The sequence below is a fragment of the Dromaius novaehollandiae genome, chromosome 15, assembly GCF_036370855.1.
Source record: "Dromaius novaehollandiae isolate bDroNov1 chromosome 15, bDroNov1.hap1, whole genome shotgun sequence".
In the NCBI taxonomy this organism is placed as follows: domain Eukaryota; kingdom Metazoa; phylum Chordata; class Aves; order Casuariiformes; family Dromaiidae; genus Dromaius; species Dromaius novaehollandiae.
In genome coordinates this window covers 3,377,381-3,402,104 of record NC_088112.1, presented here as the reverse complement: position 1 = coordinate 3,402,104, position 24,724 = coordinate 3,377,381, and the positions used below count along the sequence as shown (strand labels likewise).

The window sequence follows — 24,724 nt, the reverse complement described above, 5'->3', positions numbered from 1 at the left end:
GGCGGCACGCCCAGGCGACCTGCGTCTCACCCGGCCCCGGCGAAGTTTCACCCACTGCGAGGCGGCCGTAAGAGGATGGAGCCGCCGGGGCACAAATCCGCCAGGCTCTGCTGCTCACTGACGCCTTCGATGTTGCTTTAAAGTGACTGTAGCAGAGCTACGTCTTGGCCTGGTGCCATCTGAGGGATGTCTGCCGTGCTGGGGGGCCGAGCCCTGCCGCGTGGCTCCCGACCTTCCCTGCTTTCGGCACCGGGGTCCCCGGCTGTGCTTGGTGCGTCCGGATCACGCTGAGCAGTTAGAGCAGCGTCCCGGCTGGCCCTGTATGCTGCAAGTGTGAATTGGCCTGGGGAATTTCTAATTAGCTTCAGTCTCATAAAGACACAATCTGCTTTTATATTTTAGGTTAAAAGCTATCGGAACGCTTTATGAGCTCATATTAAGCCCCTGATCTAAGGAAACCAAAGCTGGGATATTTGCAGAAACATTCAAAATGTTAAAATGGCCAAAAAAAGGACTAGCTGAAAGGAAAGAAAACAGAGACATGATCTCTGCTGGTGGTGTCCCTTACACTCATTACCGGGCAGGTGCTGATCAAAGGCCTCTCACATGTCCTGCCTTCCCCCTTTGAGGGGATAATCCAGCTGTAGGTTATGATATGAGTCTGTGTGGAAGGAAAACAGATTTATCAGTCATTCTGCTGCTCTAAGAAGCAGCCAGATATACAGATTTATCCTTTACCTTGGTGCAACATCTAAGAAGGAAAAGGTGACAACTTGAGTCACTGGTGAAGCCAGTCTGAGCAGCTTGAGACCTACTGGAGACCCCAGGTGTGTTACCAGCCCCAGCTCCGTGCCTCGGTCCCAGATAAGGTATGCCAGAAATCTGCAGGTTTAAGGCCACCAGAAACAAAGCAGAAGTCATCGAGTGCTTATTTTCTGCAGAACTTTGCTGGGGGGTGTCTCCAGCTCGTTTGCCTCGAGCAAGCTGGGCGAGAGGAGGGGGAGGCTGAAGTGAGGAAAGGAACAGTGGTTTCATTTGCATCCAGGAAGGAAAACACCATCCTGTCCCCAAACTCTCGTAGATGTATTTGGTTTGACAAGTCGTGCTGTGCAGAAGCTGCTACTGTGTCTGATTTAGCCGCCCCTCATGTGTGAAGCCTGCAGAAGCCGCCTGGCTTACCATGAGCAAGGAGCGCAGCCCTGTGCGACGGGGATTGCAGCGAGGGCTGGAGGAGAAGTGGGAAAACGGGGTTGCAGAGGGATCCAATGGATCCCTTCAAGGGAACAACTCTGGGACCTGTAGATACTGAAGTCTTAGAAATGGGGTGTCCTCGGCAGCAAGGTTAAGGTGCCATATCAGTGAGCTGAGCTCCTTGCTCAAAAAGCAGGTAGCGCCTCCATAACTCCTCTTAACAGGACACTAATTCCCTCTGGTTATCAGAGTTGGCTTCCTCTGATTACACATGGTATTTATTTGGTGACTGGATAATTTGAACCTATCGAGTTATTAATTATGACCTTAATCTGATCATTCCTTTGTTCCATTTTTAATTAGCTTAGTAAAACTGAAGTAATTTAACTTGGTAATATGCTTGCTTAAGTGCACATCTGATTGCGTGTCCTTTTTATATGCGTCAAAAGTACTCAGGACTGGCTTGCTCCATCAAACTGCAACCCTGGGGCATGAACTCTGAAGCAACCTCAAGTGACTTTAAGAGCAGGGATTTGCAAGCCGCCTGGCTCTGCTCCGGAGCAGACGAATAGCTGAGCCCATCACGGGTCTGCTACACCTGCGTTACAGTCGGTGGCAGGAGCCTCAGGGTGGATAAGGCCACGGTACCAGGCAGAGGGTAAGAAAAACATGAATTTCTTCGGTGCTGGCTGCTCTGCGCTCGCTCTCGGTGCAGTCTCAGCCCTGCTGGTGCGTAACGTCAGACAGCAGCAGGGGCAGCTCCGGCGACCTGCAGTGCTGCCAGCCGCGTCCCTGCCACGGGTCCCTGCTCTTCCAGGGGGCTTGGGCTCTGCTCCCCTCTGGTTCAGTGGCTGCCCAGCCTCCTTCCAGCTCCCTTGGGGATGTTTTTTACAGGCTGACATGAGGAGCTAACCCTTCCCTATGTGCTTGCAGTATCCCTCAGAATGTGTCCCTGAGAATCAGTCTTTTGTATGCGGCACGAGGGACTACTTCAGCCGGGCTCAATTAAAGCTTTACAAGAGCACAACAGACGCTGCTTTAGTAGGATCTCTACTGCTACCCTTGAGCTGAGGGAGCTCAGACCTGTGCAAGCTCTCTGGACTATTAGCTGGTGGAGATTTGCAAGCAGATGGATGGTTTGGCGTTATCTGCTCTAAACGTTCTTAGTGACGCTCATGGGAAACTTTTGTCTGAGTATCTTGGAAGGAAACTGAAGCTGCTAGCAGAGGGCACGGGGCTAGTCAGCCCTGACTGCATCTCGGACTTGCCAACACCAAGACATCCCCAGCTCAACAACTGGGCAGCAGGAGCCAGGGATTTTATAGCCTTTGATGTTGACATCCAAGGACTCTTTTATGGGCCAAGGGAAGAGATTCCCCCAGTCTGAGACCTTGCTGCATTTCCAGCTCTCCTGGGTGCCACAGGATAAAGCATTCCCTTGGTTCCCCAACGGTAAGAAGGGAGTGATGGTACTGACCTCCTTGGTCGAGTTCCTAGAGCTCCGTGGATTGGAGATGCTGTCAGTGGAATGGGTTTACTACTGCTGTTCCCAATTTCTCTTACATTTAGACTCATGTGGAGTTTCAAATGGCTGCTGCAAATGTAATGAGATAGTGTGGTGCTCTGCCTGCCCTAAAAATGTGCACTGCTGCTCTGCGCTGCAAAGTACCTGTTTCACTATCCCCCCCTCCAGGGCTGTATCCATGGCTGGTGGAAACTGGTGAAGCTGATACAGCTACGGAGGTTTACAGGAGATACAGGTGATGCTGGAGATGAATGTGTGTGGCTTAGATGTGTTTTTTAAACACAAAGAGTATTTGCACAGGAGAGCGGCACTGGTTTAATAAAAAGTCTTTTTCTGTTGCCTTTTTCCCCCCGATTGCGTTGCAAACCCTTGCATGAGCACTTGTGCTGGTTCAAGAGTGCCTTGCTTGGATTAGCTGAAATGGGCCCAGAGCCACTGAAGCTGGACTGCAGCAAGGCTAGCCTGAGCGGAGACGAGTGTCTGCACAGGTTTACTGGAATCAGCTTGCAATCACGCCTTAAGCTAAATGGCACAGCCCTCTCCTGAGGGCAGAGGTAATGGGATCATTAGGCACGAGGGGTGCTAATGAAACAGAACCATTTCCCCACGTGTTTTTTGCTCTCTCCAGCTTTATTGCCTCATTCGCAGCAGGGCAGTTCCACCTCTGTTCTCTTGGGGCTGAATTTAACCAGAGCTGTCTTTAATCACCTGTCTCATTAATCCCTAATATTGTGTGTGCAGACCCCACCAACACACAGAGAGTTGTGCAGGAGGACAGTGCTTAGGTGGGAAGGGCTTGCAGAGCAGCTTTATCCTGGCAGAGAGCCAAACCAGCAGTTCCTCAGCCAGTGCCAAGTGCTGTGACCCTGCCGCTTTCACTGCAGGATGCGGCCCAAAATCTCCATGGTGCCAAAGAGCCCTGGCAGAGGCTGCAGAGGAAGGACAAGAAGCCTTGAGAAGTTGCAGCAGGGAACGCTCGCCCGGCGACGGGGCAGAGCTCTTGTTGGAGCTGCACTTAAAGGCTTTGTGCCAGACTTCATGCCCTGGGATGGATCCTGCGCTGCGCTTGCAGCGTGCTCCTCCTGGCCCTTGGAGCCATCAGGCCTGGCTGGCGGTGCAGGCAGCCCGCGTGGCCCACGGGGCCGCTGCTGCCCTCCATGTCCTGCAGGTACGCCGACTCCGTGGATGCATCAGGGAAGTGCATGGCTATGGGGGGAGCTGGGAGATTACCGTGGTTGTGGGCACTTCTCTGTACAAGTGGCGAGCAGGGGCGAAGAGCAAGCCGGCAGCACGCTCTTCCCGCTCTGCCATGGCCGTGGGCCATGCCATGGAGCATCCCTCCCCAGCCGCTCCATGTCCATGCTGCTGTTCCACCAGGCTGGCCGCAAAGCGCTCCTCCTGCGCTCCCCAGGAGGGCATCTCGGAGGGTTGCTGAGGGCTCATGGGTGGCCCTGTGCAACGCAAGTTTAGGATGGGACCCGTGAGGGCAGAGAGCCTGAGCCCCCCGGTTGCACCTCCTCTGCGGACGGGCCCAGCTTCACGTGCAGGGCGTGGAGCGGGGAGCCGGAGTGCCGCTTTCCCCTGGGCACCCTCGCAGGCTCGGGCCGGGCGCCAGGGGCAGGTCTCACCCGTTCCGGTGACTTTGCAGCCAGGGGGACAGTGGCTGCCAGGATCCCCCTCCCTTCCTCTCTCCTGGCAGGGACAGATGAGATGAAGGCAGCGTTTCCCAGCTCATCTTCGCTGCCGCCAGCTCGCTGGCAGCCACTGTGATGTCTCTGACAGCCTGACGGTGCCAGCTGCTTTGGCAGGACCCAGGCAGTCCCTTGTGGGCCCAGGCACCCAGCGTTGCTGTCCTGGCACCCCGTCAGCTCCCTTGTTCTCTGCTAAATTAGATAGACGAGGTATCTTCACTTGTTTTCTCACCCGTCCCTTCCTGTCCTTCTCCCCGTGTCACCACTTGCTGGCGAGCACCAGGCAAGACCACAAGGAGCACAGCAAGAGCAAGAACCTGCACAGCCGGAATTAGCAGCTTGTCTTCGGAAACCACCCAGAGTTACCAAAACCCGACAGAACAGAGCACCCTCCAGCCCCTCTCCAGCAGTCATATAATGTTCACTGTCTTTCCGTCCTGCGATCTCTCATCTTTGCCCCTTTCATCTCTTCTTATTGCTCGTCATGTCATGCTTCAACTCGGATTATGGTCTCTTCGGGATGGGGCCAGCCTTACATTTGCTCTCTGAAGGGCCCTGTGCATCCATCGGCTGTGTCGGTAAGAGCTCCCCGAGTGCACTTCGTTGTGGGGAGCAATTCGACCTCGAAGCTGCTCCCGATCCTCCACCCCGGCACGCTGCCTGCTCCCTGCGCTGCTGGCTGGTGAGCAGGCGCCGGCTCCTTGGCAAACTGCATCTGTTCCAAAACATTTCACGCGCGCAGGGAAAAGGCGAGTTCAGGGCAGACGACCCTTCTTTGGAAGGATTCCCACAGGCTCGCTCCTAAAAGCTGTTAAATCTCTGAAAGCGTCCCTTGGACATGACATCTGTGGGTCAACAAAACCTGCCATCTCTTACTGCCCAGTAAAGGGAGCCTGTACTCAGGGATTCATATATCCCAGCTAAGCAGCCATAATTAACACGCCGGCGTAACGGCAATAGCTGGCGCACCTCAGGAGTGCGTTGATTTGTGCTCAATAATGTTTCTGGAGGAAACGGCACCACTCTGCTGTGCTCACAGCCTGCCCCAACGTGGCAGGCCAGCGTGGCTCCCTCCTCTGCAGGGTCCCGCTTGGCTGGGACAGCGCCGGGGGGCTGCAGGCAGCTCTGCGTGGCCTGCCCCAAGCCTGCCCCACAACGCTGGGGTGCACAGGTGTTTCCCAAAGCTGGTGATGGCTCCAGGGAGCCCCAGAGAGACCACGGGGACTGAGGTGATGGGGAAACGTGTGCTGCCATGGCTGGACATCGCTCTTGGCATGCCTCCAGGGTGCCGTGGCCCCGAGGAGATGGAGACACTGCCGTCATTGAAACTGCTTTGTGATTTCCGGCATTGGAGAGGACACGGCCCATCTGTCCTTCCCAGGTGGCTGGTGCCACCACGACCAAGCCCAGCGCTCAGAAGTGCACATGAGCCCTGGCAAAGCAGGTCCCCAAAGCCAGATACAGCCTGAACGCCGGCAGAGTTTTAGGGGAAATATGTGATATGTCAACTTGCAGCCTCTCCCATAGGACAAGAGGAACCTCTGGATGCCAGCAAGCCATACCAAGGGTGGTGCTCCCCTTCCTCCTCCTCCCCGTGAGAGCTGTGAGCAGAGGAAACAAGGTGTGGGTCAGTTTTCCACCAAGCTTAGGTGGAAAACCCAGCGACTTCCCAGGGTTGCAGTGGCACCGGGAGCTGCGTGAAGGCAGTATCACCAGGTCCTGCTGGGGTTTCACCCCTGGGACAGTGAGTCAACACTCGCTTTCTCAGCCCAGTCCTCGGGCAGACCCAGCCCTGTCAGCCTCGCTCTTACTCAAGGACATTCCCGCAGGTGCCCTCATTTCTTCATCAATAGCGAGAGACTGATGGGGCTGTTCCTGCCAGGCTGAAGCCCACATTTGGTCACCTAGAAAAGGCTCAATTCTGTCCCAAAGCCTGGGATGAGAGGCACGATGGCCCTGAAGGCACCAGACCTGGGATGCTGGGGCTGGGCAAGACGCCGGCTGCACCAGCGCAGCGTCGTGGGACAGGTTCCTCACTTCGGAGGATCTGCCTCTGTGGTGCTGGCCCGCGGGAAGCAGAAACAGGCACGTGTCCCCCGGTCTGGCGAGGATCAGACCGCCCTGTTGTTTTGTGCCTTTGACTGTGGCTCGTTTCCAGGGAGCAATAACAGTGTTGAGCCTCAAGGACTTTTTAACTGGCTCTTCCTGTTGTTGGTTTCTGCAAACAACAATAGTGGGAGGTTTATGTTCCTTCCCTTCTTTCCGAATTCAGTCATTTCCGTGATGTTACAATCACTTAAGCAGCGCTTCCCCTGACATGATGTCAGGCTAAACTGCGTGGCACAGTTACAGCCATCTGAATTCACGCTGTATTTTCTTGCTGCTCTCAAGAGCATTGGCAACAATTACTCGTTTTCCGGAGTGCCTGCGTGGGTGGAGTGTAATTCCTTGTCAAACACGTCTCTCCTTGCTCTGGGTTGCACCAATGCTGTCCAAAGGGCAGCCCAGCTCTTGGTGTCATCTAACACACCTGACATCACCACCTGCAGCCGCCCTCTCCGGAGCACTGCCACCTACGGATACCGCCAGCAAGCGGGCAAGTATACCCTAAAGTTGCCAATACTTTCCTGGAAAGATCCAGAAATAGGCAATTGCCGGGGATGTAGGCTTTTTCTTTTGTGTTTGCTCTCATACAGCTGTACACACAACCCAGGGGAGACCCCGTCTCCCATCTCCGATGGCCTGTTGGCCCCTTGCAGCACCTGCGAGCTGGGCTCTAGTGGGCTGGGATGAGGCCGTCCACCCTGCTGACATTTTAAAGCAGTGTGACTAACCTAGGCTACCTCGGTGCACAGGCAGCCTTGCCCCAGAATCGGCATTTCTCTGAATTTGCGTAAACCACATTACGGAGTGGGTTGAGATCAACTGGGAAAGGAGGGGGGAGGAGGCAGATGTGTGTTGGGGAATGAGAAAGCCTGAGCAAGGAGTTACTGTTATTTCTCTTCACATTTGCAACTTATAACTAGATGGACGGAGTGAAACGGAGAGATAAGACTTAAGCTTCAAGTCACTACTTATGTGGCAAATGTGTAGAAACATATCCTATGTGGGGACCAAGTTTCTGGAGGGCCAGGAACAGCAGCTCGGAGGCATGGGAGAGCCTCTGAGGTATCAAGCAGGAGCTGACGCAGACTCCCAGCTGGACAGTTTGTAAGTCAGTGTTGTTGCCTTTTTTCCCTGGTAGAGGAAAGAGGAGCAATCCGCAGATAAATTTGCTGGGAGTGATGCTCATCGTCGTGCTGCTGCACCAGAGGAGGTGGGAAAGCCTGCTGCCGTTCCCCTGGCTGAGAAGAGTCCTGGTGAAGGGACTTATTTAAGCCCTGCTAGGACAACCTACGGGTTGTGGTTCGAGAGCCACACAGGCATCGTTCGAATATCTGCCCGACTGCACATGACTGTTGCCCCACTGGGTGCCCTGGTGGGAGGGTTGGACGTGCAGACAGATGCCAGCAGGCAGTGCCAGGACCCTGAGGACACGAGGGATAAGCTGGCACCCCGCGTGCTCACCCTGGGGCACGCAGGGTCGAGGACCCAAGCCCTGCCCTGGCCAGGTGAGCTGCACCGTGCCAGATTGCCGGCAGAGTTCACGGCGCCTGACACCTCTGAAGGTTGGTCCGGAGCGGAGCGGTGCTCTCCTCCCGAAGCTGCCATGCACATGGGGAAATGTCACCCAGTCCTTCCCCCAGCCCGGGGCAGGGGGACAGTGCCAGCTAAAGCTCTGGACTGTGGCCTGTTACCCATGCAGACAAGCTCAAAGACGAGGAGGAAATGTGATTTTTCCCTGATGATTTCCTTCCCAGTAATCTCAGGTGTTATTTGTAACACCAGCAGATACTACCTCCTCAGACAAAGTCTGCTTTTCAAGTGATGATGCCCCTTTTTATAATAAATGCTGCCAACTCCTAGAAGTGATAGCTCACAAACAATCAGCCAGAGGACAACGGGAATGCTCTCCGAGACGCCGTGTAGAATAGATCTTCCACTGTACAGCAACAAATCAAATTTAGAGAGAAAGAATTTGAAAACAAATTACCAGCAAGATATTTCAAGCTGACAGCAATTTGGAGTAACTTAGGGCTGCCTGGTAAGGACTGTATTCCTTTTATTTCCCTGTCAATAGCAGCTACCTTATAAGATTGGTTTCTCATTGGTGATTCTCTTCTCTGAAACCCAAACTCAGGAGCACACTTAGGGTGATAACTCTCTCTTTGATCACCCTTTGGGGGCAATACTTTTCACTTTGACAACAGGATTTCTCCCTTTGGATGAGGCTTTGGTGCCTAAATAGCTGCATGGTTGCAAAATTTCCAGCTGCAGTGAGGAGAAGACCCTGCAGAGTGGTGCATGTTTCCAGCAAGGTATCTTGGTCCCAAGAGTTTGAACTCGGAGGTGGGAGCCAAGAGCATCTGAGCTGTGGCTCTGTGTCCACTGCCTACTTCTGCGAATGGCACTAACCTGCCCTGCCTCAGTTTCCCTGCTTGTACACTAGCGTAAAAACGGCTCAGATGCATTTCTTTCTTCATGGGACCACTGACAAGGGGCAATCAGTATCTGCCAGCACTGTCTTCCAGCGCTGCTGCAGCAGGGAAATCTCCCCCGTGCCACTCTCCAGCAGCCCAGCGAGCTACTTAGCCTGGGCATCCAACGAGGGGCTTGCCTCGTGGGGGATGTGACGCTGCACGTACTAATTACAGAGGCGCCTCATTAATATTCATCAGGAAGCACGAAGGGGACCCAGCGGTGAGGTATGTGCCGGGGGGAGAGGGGTTAGAAAGGAGCTCGGTGGTGCTGACAGGTCCCAAGCAGCAAGAGGCATAAAGAGAGTGCACTAGTCTGTAATTTGCCTGCAATTTCTCCTCAGGAAGCAATGAAAGTTTACGACTAGCTGTGGCAATGCCCGTGTATCACTTCCAGAAAGTGCAGATAAAAACAGGCTGGAATTACACAGAGAAAAAGAGGATTTTGACATTCCTTTGAAACCTCTTTGCATCCAAGCGTGCCCAGCACTCTTGGCCAAGGACTTAACAAGAGGGACGTAGCGTGCGGCTGGCGGTCGCTCCTGTCCTTGTGCTTGGAGCCAGCTTTTACTGTGCTTAAGCTGTGTGCAAGGCTCCTGCCTTAGTTTCAGGGATGTGAGAGAGGAGGCTCATGCCCTGAATGCAGGGTTATGTGCTGGCAGCCTGATACCGATTTCCTCCACTGACTTCTGCCCCTTGCCTGGCATTTGGGGATAACTGCTTCCTCTGGAAGGAGGCAAGCCTCCATCCAGCAATGGTTTAATTTTGTACGTTGACTTGGGGTCCTCTAATAACTGAAAATAAATCAGTGTTTGTTTTGCACTGCATCCCCCCTGAGTAAAGAAAACAATCTGTGATGTTTATTTATTCAAGTGATGCCTTCGAAACAAAAATCTTCTTATCTACTCTCCATGGATATGGAATACCTCAGTGATCTAACAGATGCTCGATTTGAAAGTAAGGACTTCTTTTCCCAGTGCCCTTGGCTAAACTTTCCTTTCCTGCATAGTCCCACATCTCTGGGAACCGTGTTTCAATAGTGCTGTACGACCTTAATCTTCGCAGCATTTTAGGATCTTTCCAGATGGAAAGTGCAATAGAACTGTAAAACCTTATTAATTAAAGGCTAAATAGATGCAGTGTGTGGAGGTCAGTGACTCATGCGGTAGGATTCTTAGGCTTCTGCTATGCATTGCCTCAGGACGTTTTTTTGAATGTTCCCTTCTCTGGGGCTATGACAGTTTATTATACAAAGGCTGTGTGAACCTGAGGTGAATGCTAACTGCTCTAGCAATGCTGTTCACTAGTTGGCAAAGCAGCTACTAGTGAACCTAGTTCAGGCCGAGCCTTTTGGGACAGCATGATCGTTTCTGCTCATTATGTTTTCTGCCTGTTTTTTCAGGCTGGCTGTGCCATCGGAAGCAGAGGAGGATGCTGTTGGGGGCTGTCAGCTCCTGTGCTTGCGGTTACACCAGCGACATAAACGGCTTCTGGGCCCCCAGCACTCCCTTTCCGGAGGCCCCAGGAGCACTCAGCAGCTGAGGCGGAGGCAGTCAGGTCAGGTTAGGATGCAGCGCTTTCCTGAGAATGAATTGCGGCGTGTTTCTTGTAGACTGGTTTTCTTTGAGAGGGTAGGCAGTGCTGGTGAACAGCATGGCTGTAAGCACAGGACCACTGAATCACACTGCAAGGACAAGCATCCCGCGGCTGCAGCCCTGGTGGAGACGCAGGCTGTACCGGCTCTGCAGACCCTGGAGGCGCAGAGTCCAGTCCCAGGCCAGCCTGGCTGGGTCGGCAGGAGCCCCCAGTGTAGATGCAGATGTGCTGACAAATCCATTCTCCTCCTGCTTGTGGTTTGTTTAATTGAAGTGGCTGTTTTAACTATTCTGCTGCAACATATACCTAAAATGAGGTAGCTGCAGTCCCACCAAAAACATTTTCCTAGCAGGATGTGCTGGCGTTTCCGTCGTGCTAAAGCTGTCTTGAGGCAAACGTGGCCTTAGGACACTTGGATTCTCTTCCTGGCTATGCAGAGGTCGATTCCTAACTGGACCTTGGGTGAGTTACTTGCCCTTTCTGTATCTGAGCCCCAAACAGAAATGGTGATGCTTCCCTACTGGATGGGAATGCTGACCCTGATGTTGGGGAGCCCCTTGGGACATTGTGCCATGGCATGCAGGAGATGATGTGCTCGTTCTAGACCCTGAATCGTGCCACTCTGTGCTACACTGCTGGGATTACCAGAGCCAGCAGCTGCTAAATTGCTAAAACCAGTCCTTAGAGGATCCCTGTGCTCCAGGCTCACTCCCACAGGGAAGCACACACAGCCGAAAGGTTCCTACCCGCATCCCTTCTGCTGGCAGACAGGGATGGGGCACCGAAGCGGGGAGGGGGAGAGGTGATAAGGCTGCACTTCGTAACCCCCCGCTGCAGCTCGTGCAGCCTGTGGTACAGAGAGGCTGCCCTGCAGCTGCACTCGCTGAAAGGCTGCGGATCAGCCTGCAGAAAGCCTCAGCTCCCTGATATTTGGACCATGAGATTCTTCTATCTTGTTTTTTTTATTTATTACTATTGGTTGACCACCACCCAGTCAGCCTCTACTGTAGCGATTTCTGCCCCTGCCCATGGCACTACTCTTCATCTTTTCCACTTATTTTCTTCATTCCTTTTATCTCCTGCCCTTTGGGATTCCTTCTTAATTTTCCCGTTACCATCTCTCACTGCAGCAGTCCTATCTTAGTACTCCTTAATTCTGCTTCAGCACTGAGTTAGCCTCACAAATAACAAAACTAGAATGCCTGTATTAAAAAATAAAAAAATCAAACATGCACTCCAAAACAAGGCAGTGATGAATGCATGCACGGAGCACCTATTTTATTTTCAGCAATGCTGTCACAAAAATAGAAAATCCAGTTCCAGCTGAAAGTATAGCATTTAGACTCAGTATATGCTGGGAAGAACAAAAAGCATCGTCCTGCCAGGTGCTATATGAACCAGACATTTCCTTGGTTGGCGTATAGGCCTCCCCCAGGTTATAATAGTAAAAAGGGCAGCTTTTCTGCAGTGACTACACCTAAACTAGTATCTTTAAGTGGCACTGATCAGGGATCACCCTTCCACATGCTTCTGACTAATGCAGATATGCTGCCCGAGGTGTGCAATCACAAACCACATTGTACATTATGTACTAGGTGTAGAGGTGTCGTAAGAGAAAGAAGCATGAAAGCATTTGTTTGTTTTACGTGCTTAACAACACACACACACACACACAGTATCACTGTAACAGGCCCTCCTCGTCACCTGTCCTTCTTCCCTGGCTTGTGTTTGGCTTTTGTTTGGGCAAAAGGGGCGAGAGAAACTTTTTAAAAACAGGAAAATGGGATTACAAAACCCCAAACACTGCTAAAAGGGAGATTCAGGGTCAGATGGAAAACTTCTAATTCATTTCAAAAAAGGGATTGCATTTCAAGTTGCCAGCACAGCCTGATGCTGTCTTAATGACATTTACTGGATTGGAAGTGTTAGTTACTGTTCCGGGGTGCCTGTCTAAACAACACCTTGCATTTCTGTCTCCTTGACAGAGCCTGCTCCCATGTTCCAGACAGAGCTGTTAATTAAGAGACAAAGTCCAATCCGAGCCTAGCTGATTCTGTTTTTACATTATTTTATTTTTTTGTTTGCTGAGTCTTTTAACCTGATCCACGAACAGAGCTGCCAGCTAATTTTCTACTTTTTGCTTTGCATTTCAACAGTGCGGTACAGAACATGCGCTTCTCCAGAACGCCAGGCCTTCTACCTTTGAGCTTGTAGTTTTAAAAGGGATTTTTCTTTTTAATCTGATATTTTGTCCTGAAAGGATGTGAGACGTGCAAAACTGCTGAATGTGGAAGCCACCACAGGAGGCCAAGACATGATATTAAAAGGAGTAATGAAAGAAAGCAAGCTATTGAAGTGTAAACTCAATTTTATTGAGAGTAAGCTGCAGATCAGAAATGAGTAGCTTGAATCCCTGGTGCAGCTGACACCAAAATATTAATGGTTTGGAGCAAGCAGGAAATGCAAAGATCTTTAAAAAATCTATGTTTTCTCTGCACTTATAGAGAGGACTGTCTGTTAAAAAAGTCTGTTTGCTAAGACACTGAACACTCTATATTATTTTAATAACTTGTATCTCAGCCAGCATCGTAATTACAGACTTCACTTTCCTTCGATTAACTTCACTCACAACAGGGCTGGACACTTGATCCCTATTTTCTTTATGGATTGTAAAACAATGGTACTATATTTATTTCTCTGTCTTGGATACCTTTCGTGGATTAAACCTGTGGGAAGAAAAAATGCAGTCTAATTCACTGCAGGCCACAGTCTGTCTTCCTGCAGGACAGGCTGGTAGCAGTAGGGCAAAAACAGGAAGCGTGGTCTTGCTAACTTTACGGAGCCAAGACCTGGAGGAAAATCATACTCCTAAAGCATTGCATTCCTCTGTGACAGCCCTAGCCTGATCGCAAGGCCCCTCGAGAGCCGGCACGAGTTGCTCTGTCTACCTTAACTAAATTAGATAGCTCCAACGTATACTCTTTGCAAGGCTTCCCCAGTCTCTCTAGATTTTCATTAATATCAAAGGAGGGAGCAAGTAGATTCAGGTGTCTTAGAAATGTTGGCAAATGAGTCATGAAACATATTGACTTTATTCAACTGTTTTTACAGTCCAGTACAAGCAGAAGTTCTGTGGAGACATTCGTATTAAAAGTAATCTCAAAGTACACTACAAAAAATCCCTGAGCCATTGGGTATAGGATAAAAACGGTCAGTTCCTCACCCAAGAGACTCAGTGACACTTTGTAAAAAGAAACCTTTGAAAGAAATTACTGTATAAAGACAACCTCCAAATCTACCTCTATTCGATTAATGTTAAGTTTCTAAAATCTCCTTCTTTTCTGATGGAGGCTCTGGCACTATGATTCCAGGAGAGACATTTAAAATAGCATACATCAGTTTCTGAAATCTCCCACACTTGCATTATCACAGCTTGACAGCTCTTCTATGTCATGGATTTCCCCTATTGCTTTTCCTCTGTATTCTTGTTATTACAGACATGAAATATTTGCATGAAAACAAGACTTTTTTTAAAAAGCAACAACTCTCAAAAATGTTAAGATACAACAGTAGGTTTTCACAGGAAAACAGCAATTTATAAAACCCAAGAGGAACTGAGCTGTAATTTTTTCCCATTTCCCCTTGAAGCTGATACCACGCATCCACCCGTTTTCAATAGATTTGCTACCTTGCGTCTTGCGATAGCTCGGAAAAATCAAGGCTCTACCAAACTTTTGTTACGGACCCGCGGCGCAGTCCATGTGGTATAGTCTGTGTTTTGATTTCCTGATTTGTACAAATCAGATGTTGAAAGATTAATTATAACTCATTAATGGCCCAGTCAACAGACACGGCACGGATTTTGAACGTCTCAGTGATTTCCCATTGTAAACCTGGGGGACTACGCAGTTCTCCTAAGTTTCATTGATAGTAGCTGGAAGATTTTTGATCCTGGAGGTGTTTTGACCTAAAATTTTAGTTTCACCTTAGAATGAAGCTGACCACTGGCTCCAGAAACATGAGGCAACAGGGGGTTTCACGTGAAACAGCTGGGAAACCTGCCCTTCTGCCCTGTTCCGCTGCGGAAGGCTGTGGTTTCCAGCCCGTTCACATTTCCGGAGCAGGAGAATCACAGCGAGCGTGAGGAGGGCTGCTTGTGCAACCACAGAAACCAACAACCGCAAGAATGGTTTCAACCCCACCGCCTCGCCCGCTGCCCCGCTGAGAAGCTGTGGTGAGACCGGTGAGGGCCCGTAGCAGGCCCCGGAGGGCCGCGGGCGGCCCCGCCCCAACGTGCCCCGCTGCCCTTGGTCTGGGTCCCGGCCGCGCCGGAGGAGCGGGGTCGGGGCATGGGGGCGGCTCTGCCCGGGGGTGGTGGCCCGGGAGGCTGCAGGCCTGAGGCGGGGAGCGGCCGCCTGCAGCCACCTCAGCCCCCGGCGCGGCCGTTGGGCCCCACGCGCGCGGCCGTTGCTCCCGGGCCGGCGCCCAGCGCCTCACCTGGCGGCGGGCGGCGCAGGGAAGGGCGGCGGGGGCGGCGCGCGGCGGCGGGCGGTGCTGGGAAGAGCCGGCCGGGCCCGTGCGGGGCGGGGAGGCGGGAGGTGCCCGGAAGAGCCGGTTTCCTCTCTCCGGCTCGGGACGGGAGCGGCGTCGAGCGAGACAAAGCGGCCGCGGCGGCTCCGGGCCCGGGATCCAGCGGCGGGTGCCCCCCTGCTCCCCTCCCGGTAACTTGGGCGGCGGCGGCGGGCCCCTGCGGGCGGCGGAGCTGCCCGCGCCCTCCCCCCGCCCCGCTCCTCCGACTTGCAAACTTTTCCCGGCGCCGCGGGCCTGGCCGCACCGCGCCGGGCCGGGCCGGGCCGGGCCGGGCCGGGCCGGGCCTGGGGAGCGCGGCCGGGCCGGGGCCCCGCTCTGGCCCCCGCGGCGGGGCGGGAGGGCGCTGCGCGGCGGGGCGGGAGGAGCCCCGGGCCGCGGTGGGGGCTGGGCCGCCCCGCCGGCGCGGCGCTGGCGGCGGGGCCCGGCGCCCCGGGTCGGCCCCGTCCCGCCGGGGGTGGCGGGGGCGCCGCGGAGCTCGGAGCGGGGCGGAGGGAGCGCGGCCCTGCCCGCCTGGCTTCCGGGCGCCGCGGAGCGGGCCGCGCCGCGCCGCCTCCCCGCCGGCGGCGGGGCGTGGGCCGGGGCGCGGCGGGAGCCGCTGCCGGGGCTCTGGGCAGCCGGGGGGGCGCGCTGCTGCCGGCCCCGGCGCGGCTCCGCGGCGCTGCGCGGCGGCGCGGCCCTCCCCGGCGGCGGGGCGGGGGCGGGAGGCTCCCGCGGGGAGAGCGACCGGGCGGCGGCTTCTTGGGGCACGAGTGGATCGGCGGTATCTTGCTGCTCTCCGCTTCCAGCAGCAGTGCGGATCCTGCTGGGGGGCTCCCGGCCCGGTTACCGGACGCGTCCGGGTGGGAGCGGGGATTTTGCTGCAGGGCTCTTCCCGAAGCGGCCGGGCACAGCTCGGTGAACCTGCCCGCTCCCCGCCCTGGTGGCGGTCGAGCACTGCTGTCTTCTGCATGGTCCCCAGGCAGTTGTTTGCAGAGTCGAATCTTGCCGCTTGGCGTGGATTCCTGAAAGCATTGCTGAATTGCTTCAGTACTGCGAGGAGTTTCTTTTTCGGCCGTGATGCTGCCAGCGCTGGTGCTCCCTCCCTTCTCCGTTCTACCTGCAAGTTTCTTTTCGTGGTGCAGCTACAGTGAACTTGTGCAGTTCTCCAAACCAGTGTTTCTGCTTCAATATGTAAAGTGCAACTGCTCCTCACCCCAGAACACCCCCTTTCCCTTAACTTAGCCATGTCACGTTTTTTGGTCGCTGCCTATAATGCGGTGAGACAAGTGCCCTTTCTTTGCTGATGAGAAGTTTCATACCACTTACATCTAAACAATAGACAGATGATGTCAACCCTTGCAGTCCTGTTTTATCCTCAACTCTCATCCCTGCAGCCTGTGGGTCACTGACTAATACGTATTAGCCTGCTTTTCTCAGTTAGTCCCTTTCACGTTAGTTCAATGGGCGTGAAATGTTTTAGGCTGAAAATTTGTGGGCTGCAGAAAAGTGTGTTGCTCTCTTATATTTGGCCAAGAAGTAGATGTGGTCAAAGCTTACTTCTCCGCTCCTCTCACCTTGGTGTGCCCGTCTCACCCGGAAGGCAGCGGGTGTTTTCACTGTGTCGATGTGGGTGATCAATAATCCGCTTGCCTCGTCTGGGCGATGAGCATCCGTTACCGTAGTCTCATTCCTGCGTTCACAATTATGACTCAAGGCATGTTTATGGTTATTTGTACCAAAATAGCCTAGGATCTCCCTACAGTCTTTTGTCGGTCCCGAGCATTTTTTTTGTGTTGTGTGTTTTTTGTATGTTTGTTTTTAAACTGCGTTGTAAGTAGGGAAGTGGGGGAGGTAGGAGAGGCCCGGTTAACTGTAGCTTTGATTCTAACCCACATCCTTAGTCATGCTGGCTAGATCAGACTTAAAGCACTTTCAAACCCAGCTGAAGGCACTAGTTTATTTTCAGCTCTTGGGCTAGTTTGTGGGGATGTTAGTCTGGGTTTTGATGCAAGTGAAAGCCTAAGTTTACTTTGCGATTTGTGGTCTTTCAGGTACAAGGCAGATTGCCGTGTATCCATCCGGAGCACGCTGAGTGTTTTGGTCTGCTTTTGTTTTGCGAAGGCAGTGTTAAGTGTTTAGTAAGACTCCTTTCTCTCTTCCTGCTGAATTGAATCTTCTTGCTTGAAAGGGCATTATTTTAAGTTGAGTCATTTTCTGTTTTTTATTTAGTGAGAAACAGTTTTGAAAACATGAAGGGAATGTCTTTGATGGCTCTTCTTACGAGAAACAGATGAAGGTTCAGTTTGTGTTTTAGAAACACTTAGCCATAACCTTTTTCATAATAAACAAAATGCCTTCAGTCCTTGGGTTTTTTCAGCCAGCTCTAATAATAGGTGTCTGCATTGGAGATTAAAGGTTTACCCAAGGTGATGGGGGGAGCACAGTGGGTAGAGATTAGAAATACTGCACCCAAATTGATTACTTTAAATACTGAAGTAAATATTTACCTCTGATAAAATTTTCAAGCTTTGTAAAGCATCAGCCTCTGAGATGGTGTCTAAACATGTGCAACGGCAAGTGTTAATATGCAGTTTATTCATAGGACTTCTCTTGGTCAGATCAAGTCAACTGCAAGATGTGATAGAAAAGTAATTTGTGTATTTCAGCTGCATAAATATCTTCCTTCTGCAGCTGTAAGATCCAGGAACTGATCTTGCAGAAGAGTTCACCTTAGTAGAAATGTTTATGAGCTGGAAATAAGCTATAGTAGATCTTTGGCCTGCACTGAAATTATATGTACTGTTGCTATTTAATATCTTTTCTTATGAAGAGAATTAGTTAAGCTCACAAAAATATTTAGTGGTGAAACCGATCTACTGATTGTAGATGTTAAGGTTAGTCTAGAGCGAGGACATAAACGGGCAAGATATTCTGTTGAAGGACTGGCTGTATTGCATCAGCTCCTGTTTTACTGGCATCTCTTGCCTTTGCTGGACACTAAATGAAACATGATGAATAAAAGAGGACCAACTTTTTTAGGACGACACCCTATTGAGGCAAAGTAAGGCAAAGTCATCCAACATAATGATAAATACCTGCTGCTGTTTTCTACTATAGTGCCTTAAGTGGAAATCACTTAAATTCTTCCTCTGCAGAACTTTAATGTGCATAACCTTGAGAATTTGGATTCTTTACTACTCTGGGAATGCACCCTAATTTAGTTTTATAGCTAATCTGGAATAGCTGCACTCAGTGTGTTTATAGCTCATGGATTGGTTTAACAGGGTTGCAGCTTTAGAGCAAGTGCAGATGTTTGATAATTACTACTTCACACTGTTTTAATCCAGTATGTGAAACTTAAAATAAAACCTACCCACAAAATTGTTTACTAATACATCTTATTGGAGGAACTAAACTGGAAATACAAGCAATTGAGAATGACCCGCTGCACCACAAAGCAACATGGGAAAACTGACCTCAGTGCAAATATATTTTACTATACTGAGGTAAACATATCCCAGGAAGAATGCAGTCCCTGCAACTCTAAGTGCGATCTTTCTCCTTGAATAACTGAGCCTTATTATCTTCCATTCAGGGGAAGAATGGATGCTAACTTTGTTTTCCTGTCTGTTCTGGCCTAGTAGAGATTCTCCTATTAGCAAATCTGATACTTAAATATGATTCATAATTCCTCCTATTTAAAGTGCCAGCTACCTTTTCTCTGAACACAGATTACATATTTTTGTTAGTTAATCCCAGATGTACTACATAAAACATCTGCTAGTCCTTTTACATACGTCAATAAATAGCTCTGGTGGAATTACAGAGGAATAACCTTTTTTCCATGCTTTTATAAAGTGATAGAAGTTATTAAACACACAGGTCTAAACTACCGCAGTTGTGCAAAGGGAAGTTCTCCCCAAATCTACTGATATTCCATTGCTTCTGTTGTAATTTTCCTGATTTATAAGACTTGATTAATCGTTTAAACTTGTCAGAATCTCTTTGGAAGGCATGCTTTTTCTATTTATAAATGCTGAAGTTTAAAGAAAAATTAAGGTCAGATATAACTAAAGGGGTAACAGTTATCAAGGTAGAGAGTGGAACAGTGTCTGAGAACATGAAACCAAGAGGGGTGCCAAATGATTCTCCAATAGATCTATTTTAATATATTAAATGACAGAATAGAGAGGAGCATTGATTGTGCATTGTAATCTACAGATGAGTTCAACTCTAATTCTGCAGAGGCATTGGGGGTTTGAGAGTAAATAAACTAGGGAACGAGTAGCAACGTGACAGGTAGAACTTCACTATTGATAATGTAAGATGCAACTTAAGCTCTCAGTGTGCCTTTTTCAAAAAAACATTCAGCTTTCTAATCTGTCCATGTCCTGTTATGGAGCAGATATGTGTATTCTTCTATATACTTTAGGAAGCATTTCTGGTCAGTGTAGAGCTGAGGTCAGGGAGCAAATGATATGTTAGTGTACGTTAAGATTAAAGATGCTAAAAGACCATTGGTGCACCCTGTTCTGGAATAGCCTACAATAGCTATTTAAAAAAAAACCCAAATCTGTAAAATTAGAGGGTTTGTGGATAGCTGATGAATAGCTTATAGTCTGCAGAATCAGATTTTTTTTCTTTTTTTTTTTTTTCTGGAGACCAACTGAGGGAAATTAGGAATGCATAAATAAGGAACAGACGCATGTGTAAAAGTGATGAATGAATGGTGCAGAGTGTGTTGAGCAGGCACTTCTCTCCTTTCTGTTGTCCAGCTCAAGATCTAAGGGGCATTTAGGAAAATAGCAAGTTTTGCTTCTTTTCAGTTAACAAAATGAAGCTCCCCATTAGTGTTCAGAGAGGTTTTCATTCATTGTTTCATTCTGGATACCTTTATGGATGATATCCATGTAGATCTAAGGCTCTGAAGTAGGATTCTTCTTGCCACATCTTTTCCTGGAGGATACAGACTCAGCCAGAAACATCCATTTTAAAAAATGGCCTATACAAGGGTTACACTAGCAATAATAACTTGACATAGCCAAAAGGGTCAGGTTAATTTTTCTCATGTATAAAAGGATGAACTGTGTGCCTGCAAAATAGTGTTCAACCTGTATAACACTGAGCAAGTCAGGATTAATCTCTGTAAAGTGCTCTTGAGGTCTTCAGCTAGAGCTATAGAAAATTAAGTATTTTTATTGACTTGAATACTCAAGTTCAGAAAAGGTGGTGTAGAACTGCAGAAGGTAAAATTGGTGGTATGTTCACTGAGAAGAAAGAAGATGCAAGTAAGCTTTACTCCTGCCTAAACTTGGCTAATAAAAAGCTTGCAAGCTGCTTGTTCTGCAGCTACTTTCTTGCAAGTATGTTATTGTAATGTAAACTTGAAAAGAGTATTTTCTTCAGTGTGACTCGGAATCTAGGATCTTTTGCTTCATGTTGAAGTGTTGCACAAGATTTTGGATAATTCATAGAACAACTTTTCATGATGGATTCTGGACATGTATGCGAGTTGAAAGTGCTATATTAATGTACAATTTACCATTTGTTGTGAAATATAGTTCCAGTTCAACCAATACCTGATGTCCAGGTATTTGTGAATCTAAGTGTCTTGAAATTAAATGATCTATCTATTTAAGGCATGAGAAGTCAGAACAGTGAACTGGAAATAGGGAGGGAGGGACTTGATATGATCTGATTTAGTATACCTGAGAGGTCCATCCAGCCTAGTATCCTGTCTCCGTGACCCTTGTTGGGAGGTTTTCATCGTATTTCTCCCATCAACTTTTTATCAGTCTGCTCCTTGTCTGAGGCCCAAGTTATGGGACGTTCTCCTGGCCTTGGCTGAGCTGGCTGTTAGCACCAGAAGGAGGAAGACAGGACAGGGCCCCCACTTCCATTCCCTCTGCTTGTTGCACGTGAAGCGGTATTTGCTGGCTCCTTCGATGCCTCTGAGGAGAGACGGATGCTGTTGTGTAGCGTCTGGTGTCCTGACTGGTTCCCTGTTTATAATTTTTGATCCTATTCCCTTTCTTTTCAATTTGTTCTTCTTTTTAGGCATTTGTCTCTCTTTGTCTCTTTCCCTGTACTTTTCCCTCCTGCTTGGATGGTGGGGATGTATAAAACCCTCTCTAACAGGGAAAGCAACAGGAACAGTAAGTAGTGGTGAGTGCTTAGAGCAAAATATAAGATAAGGGCAAACAAGTAGCGTTACTTCCCCACAGTGCTCTGCCAAACTCCTCCAGCTTAAGAACTTATGAGCCAGGAGTTGTAGCTCTGCTCTTCAGCCTTTGACAGACTCCCGTGAGTTTGTCCAGTTGCTTTCATGGCCAGTGACCAGCGCTTGGCGAAGTGCTGTTCAGCCTTTGACACTAGCAGTCTCTTCTGCAGGTGCAGAGAGTCTGTCACTTCATTGTATTCGATAGGCTCTGTTCAGTGACTTCCATTCAAATTTACAAACCTGACTGAGAGTTGAAAAGCTTCATACAAACTACAAGTGAAATGAATAATGTGACATATTTTCCAAGAAACTGAAAAACAAGGATCTGGATTAGATGCATGAAAAGCTTTGGAATGCTTTAAGTTTCTATACAAAGTACAGGTTTATAGTTTGTGCTATTTAGTACTTTTTAGAAGATGTGTTTAATTACAGACCACTGCTGTTACATCTGAAAACACATTTCATAACTAACATTAAACAATACATTATGAAAGCAGAGATGTGAAGAAGGCTTTTAGGAAAATAGGCATAACCCGTATTTGTTAGTCTATGGCCCTTCCGCTGCTGGTGAGATCTTTGATCAAAACGTTCTTATTTTGTCCTGATACAGCAAAAAGTGCAACGTGATTGTTCTTGTTTTCTCCTAGCTGGGCTTAGGGAGAAAAAAATTGAAATAGGCTGCAACAAACGTAGCAAAAAAAAAAAAAGCTACTAATTAGTGGCAAAACAGAGCAAGACAAATTAATTGTGCAGAGTTAAAGGCTTATAACCTAAAAAACAAGTACTAAATTCATTCCCAGTCTATATGCATAGGTACTTAATGTCAGGTGTTTTAAGCTGTTTTATTTAGCTTGTAAGAATTGGTCAAGACAACTTGATTATGCTTAACAGAATATTATGGGCCTCATACAAAGTTCATTGTTGTCAGTGAATGACAGCATTCATCAGAATCGGAGAATAAGACCATCAGCGTAAAGCCAATTAAACAGGATTTCTTGGCTTGTCTCTTCTTTCTTCATTATCACTGTCTAGTTTCCTGTTCTTGAGGGTGAGAAGTAGGGAGCGAGAGGAAGTGCATGTGTGTATATGTGTGTGTTTAATTGGTATAACTTGTTTTCCACTCAGTATATGGCAAAGTTACCAGCTTAAGAATCCTGTTTTCCCCTTTTTCTAATAAGAACAACTAAGCACTGACTCCTTCCTCTCAAACCTTCTAATTACTTTCCATTGCCTCTTTAGGAAATGTGGGTGAGTGTTGTTTTTTGTTTGTTTTTTAACATAAGTTGTTTTAATCATACCTCCATATTTTAAGGCGGTGTTTCTCAAAGCTTCTTGGCCAGATGGGTCGTTGTTAGCTCTGATTCTGATGGAGCACTATACCCTTAGCAAATTCGTGCTTGCACATTCTGTGAAGGTGGTTCTGGCTTTGCAGATAACTGGTGCGCATCCAAAAGTTAATTGCCCCTTCAGTTTTGTAGTTACTTATTTTGCTTTTCTGAAAAAACTGCAAAGTTCTTGTCAGGCTGTCCACTCTGTGTCCCTGGCTTTGTGGCAGTTTGTGGGTAGGGAAAGGTTAAAACGCCTTACCTCACAGCTCTGAAGGATAACTGCATTTAAAAGACATTCAACTCATCCAACTAACACTTAAAGCATTGCATTCCTGTTGACTCTTCTTCCTGAGGTTTCCTTTTGTGTGTTTCCTTCTTCACTAGCAGCATGTGTTGGTAGAGCTGCAAGTTGGAAGTTGTCTGGAGGCACGCAGTGATAGTGCAGTTCTTTTTCCTATAGAAGTCATTCATTGCTTGTCTTTAGGAGATGTTGTTGAAGGCTGCTATTTGCACGAAGTGAAATTCTTGGCCTTCTCACTTTTGGCTTTTTTTTGTGTGTGCTTTTTTGTCTTTTAAGTATGACTGACAGACTGTTCTTGAATGAAATTAAAGGGCTGGAAAAAGAATTCTAAATAACTTTTTAAAATAACTTCAGAAAACGTTTTACTTTGGGGAATCCTCAAGCCCATGTTCTCCTCTTTTGCTTCAGTGTATACGCTTCTTTTAGTAGCTTATGCAATTTGAAAGAACCAATGGTTTTTTCACTTTTAATATGACTGATTCTTTTTTCTTGTTATGTAGTCTTTAATTGATACTATACTAGGCGTGCAACTGAGAATATGATATTTAACCTCTGTTGATACAGACTGACCATTTCATCATTGTTTCAGCAAATTGTCTTTTATCAAACCTCTAATTATAGCGTTGTCTCATTCTTCAAAATATGTCTGTCATCTCAAAGAACTCCGTTATCTGTGTACTTCGGTTTTAAAATTGTCAATGAAGGTCTAGATTTAGGAGATGTGGTCAGCTAAAGAAACTGAAGACTATTACATAATAACGTATCAATTTAGGAATGAAAATGCGGTTTGAGTGGGGTCAGATCCTGGTTATTTCTGACTCTATAGCTTAAACTGCACTTTTTATTGCAGACTGAGTGCTGAAGAAGATCAGATCAAAAATACCCAGGGTGTTTTGCCCTTTATTGCCAGCAATCAGGGTTTTTTGCAAGCCAAGCAAGAATTAATTTTGAAACACTGGTAAATTCTTGTGCCAACTGATAAAGTCGGCTAATTTATAACAAACTCTTCTATTTGAGGAATATTTGCAGTAAAATTAATTTGTTAAAAGGTTGCCCCTTTCTGCTTATGTATTCACTGCTAATGTGAGTTTGGTAACTCAGTCCTATGTGAGCATAACTTGAGGTTTGAAGAACCATGCTCTGTAGCCACCACCTAGTTACTGTATCTTCCCTTACAGCATGTATCCCTGGAGCCTGAAATGCCTGCTGTGGTTCTGGAAGTGGCAGTAAGCTAAGCTCTTCTTTGATTCTTTCCTGATGATTTATGGGAAGCTTTACATTGTTTTGAGCCTCAAGGGTGGGAAGAGACTGTGTAAGGTTAGTAGGGTTCTCAGTAGTTGAGGAGGTTGCCCAGCAGAAGTAGTCTCATCTGGGCTCTATAGTCCCCGCACCACCACCCCCCCGCCCCCGGCTCTTGCCCAGGCTGAGTCCACTTGTTTTGTTTGAAACTGCCATCAGTTCAAGCTGGAATGTGAGAAATGTGGCTGTGAGAGGGCTGGAGCTTGGAGGTTGGAAGTTATCTTCACTGCATACATAGTTGAGTGTTCCTCCTGCTGCTGTCACCTTAAAATGGAGGTGTGTTGCTTTCAGCTGCACGGCCAGAATGCTGCAGTCCTGATCCAGGGAGCAGACAGCTAAAATATGTCAGTTCAAAATCTAGTGGTCACTTGCTCTGGTGGTGGAAGCATCTTTGCGGTGTAACATTGCAGGTTTTAGGTAGAAAATG

At 48.7% G+C, this 24,724-nt stretch overlaps 1 protein-coding gene across 1 annotated transcript in view; it reads left to right on the top strand.

Moving 5' to 3' along the window:
• The first annotated feature begins 15,134 nt into the window (after positions 1-15,134).
• Positions 15,135-24,724, top strand: part of CTNNA1 (catenin alpha 1) — a 120,320-nt gene continuing 110,730 nt past the window's right edge. The window contains exon 1 of the mRNA XM_026097704.2: positions 15,135-15,301. The gene's annotated coding sequence lies outside the window, so the exon portion shown is untranslated. The remainder of the gene's footprint in view (positions 15,302-24,724) is intronic.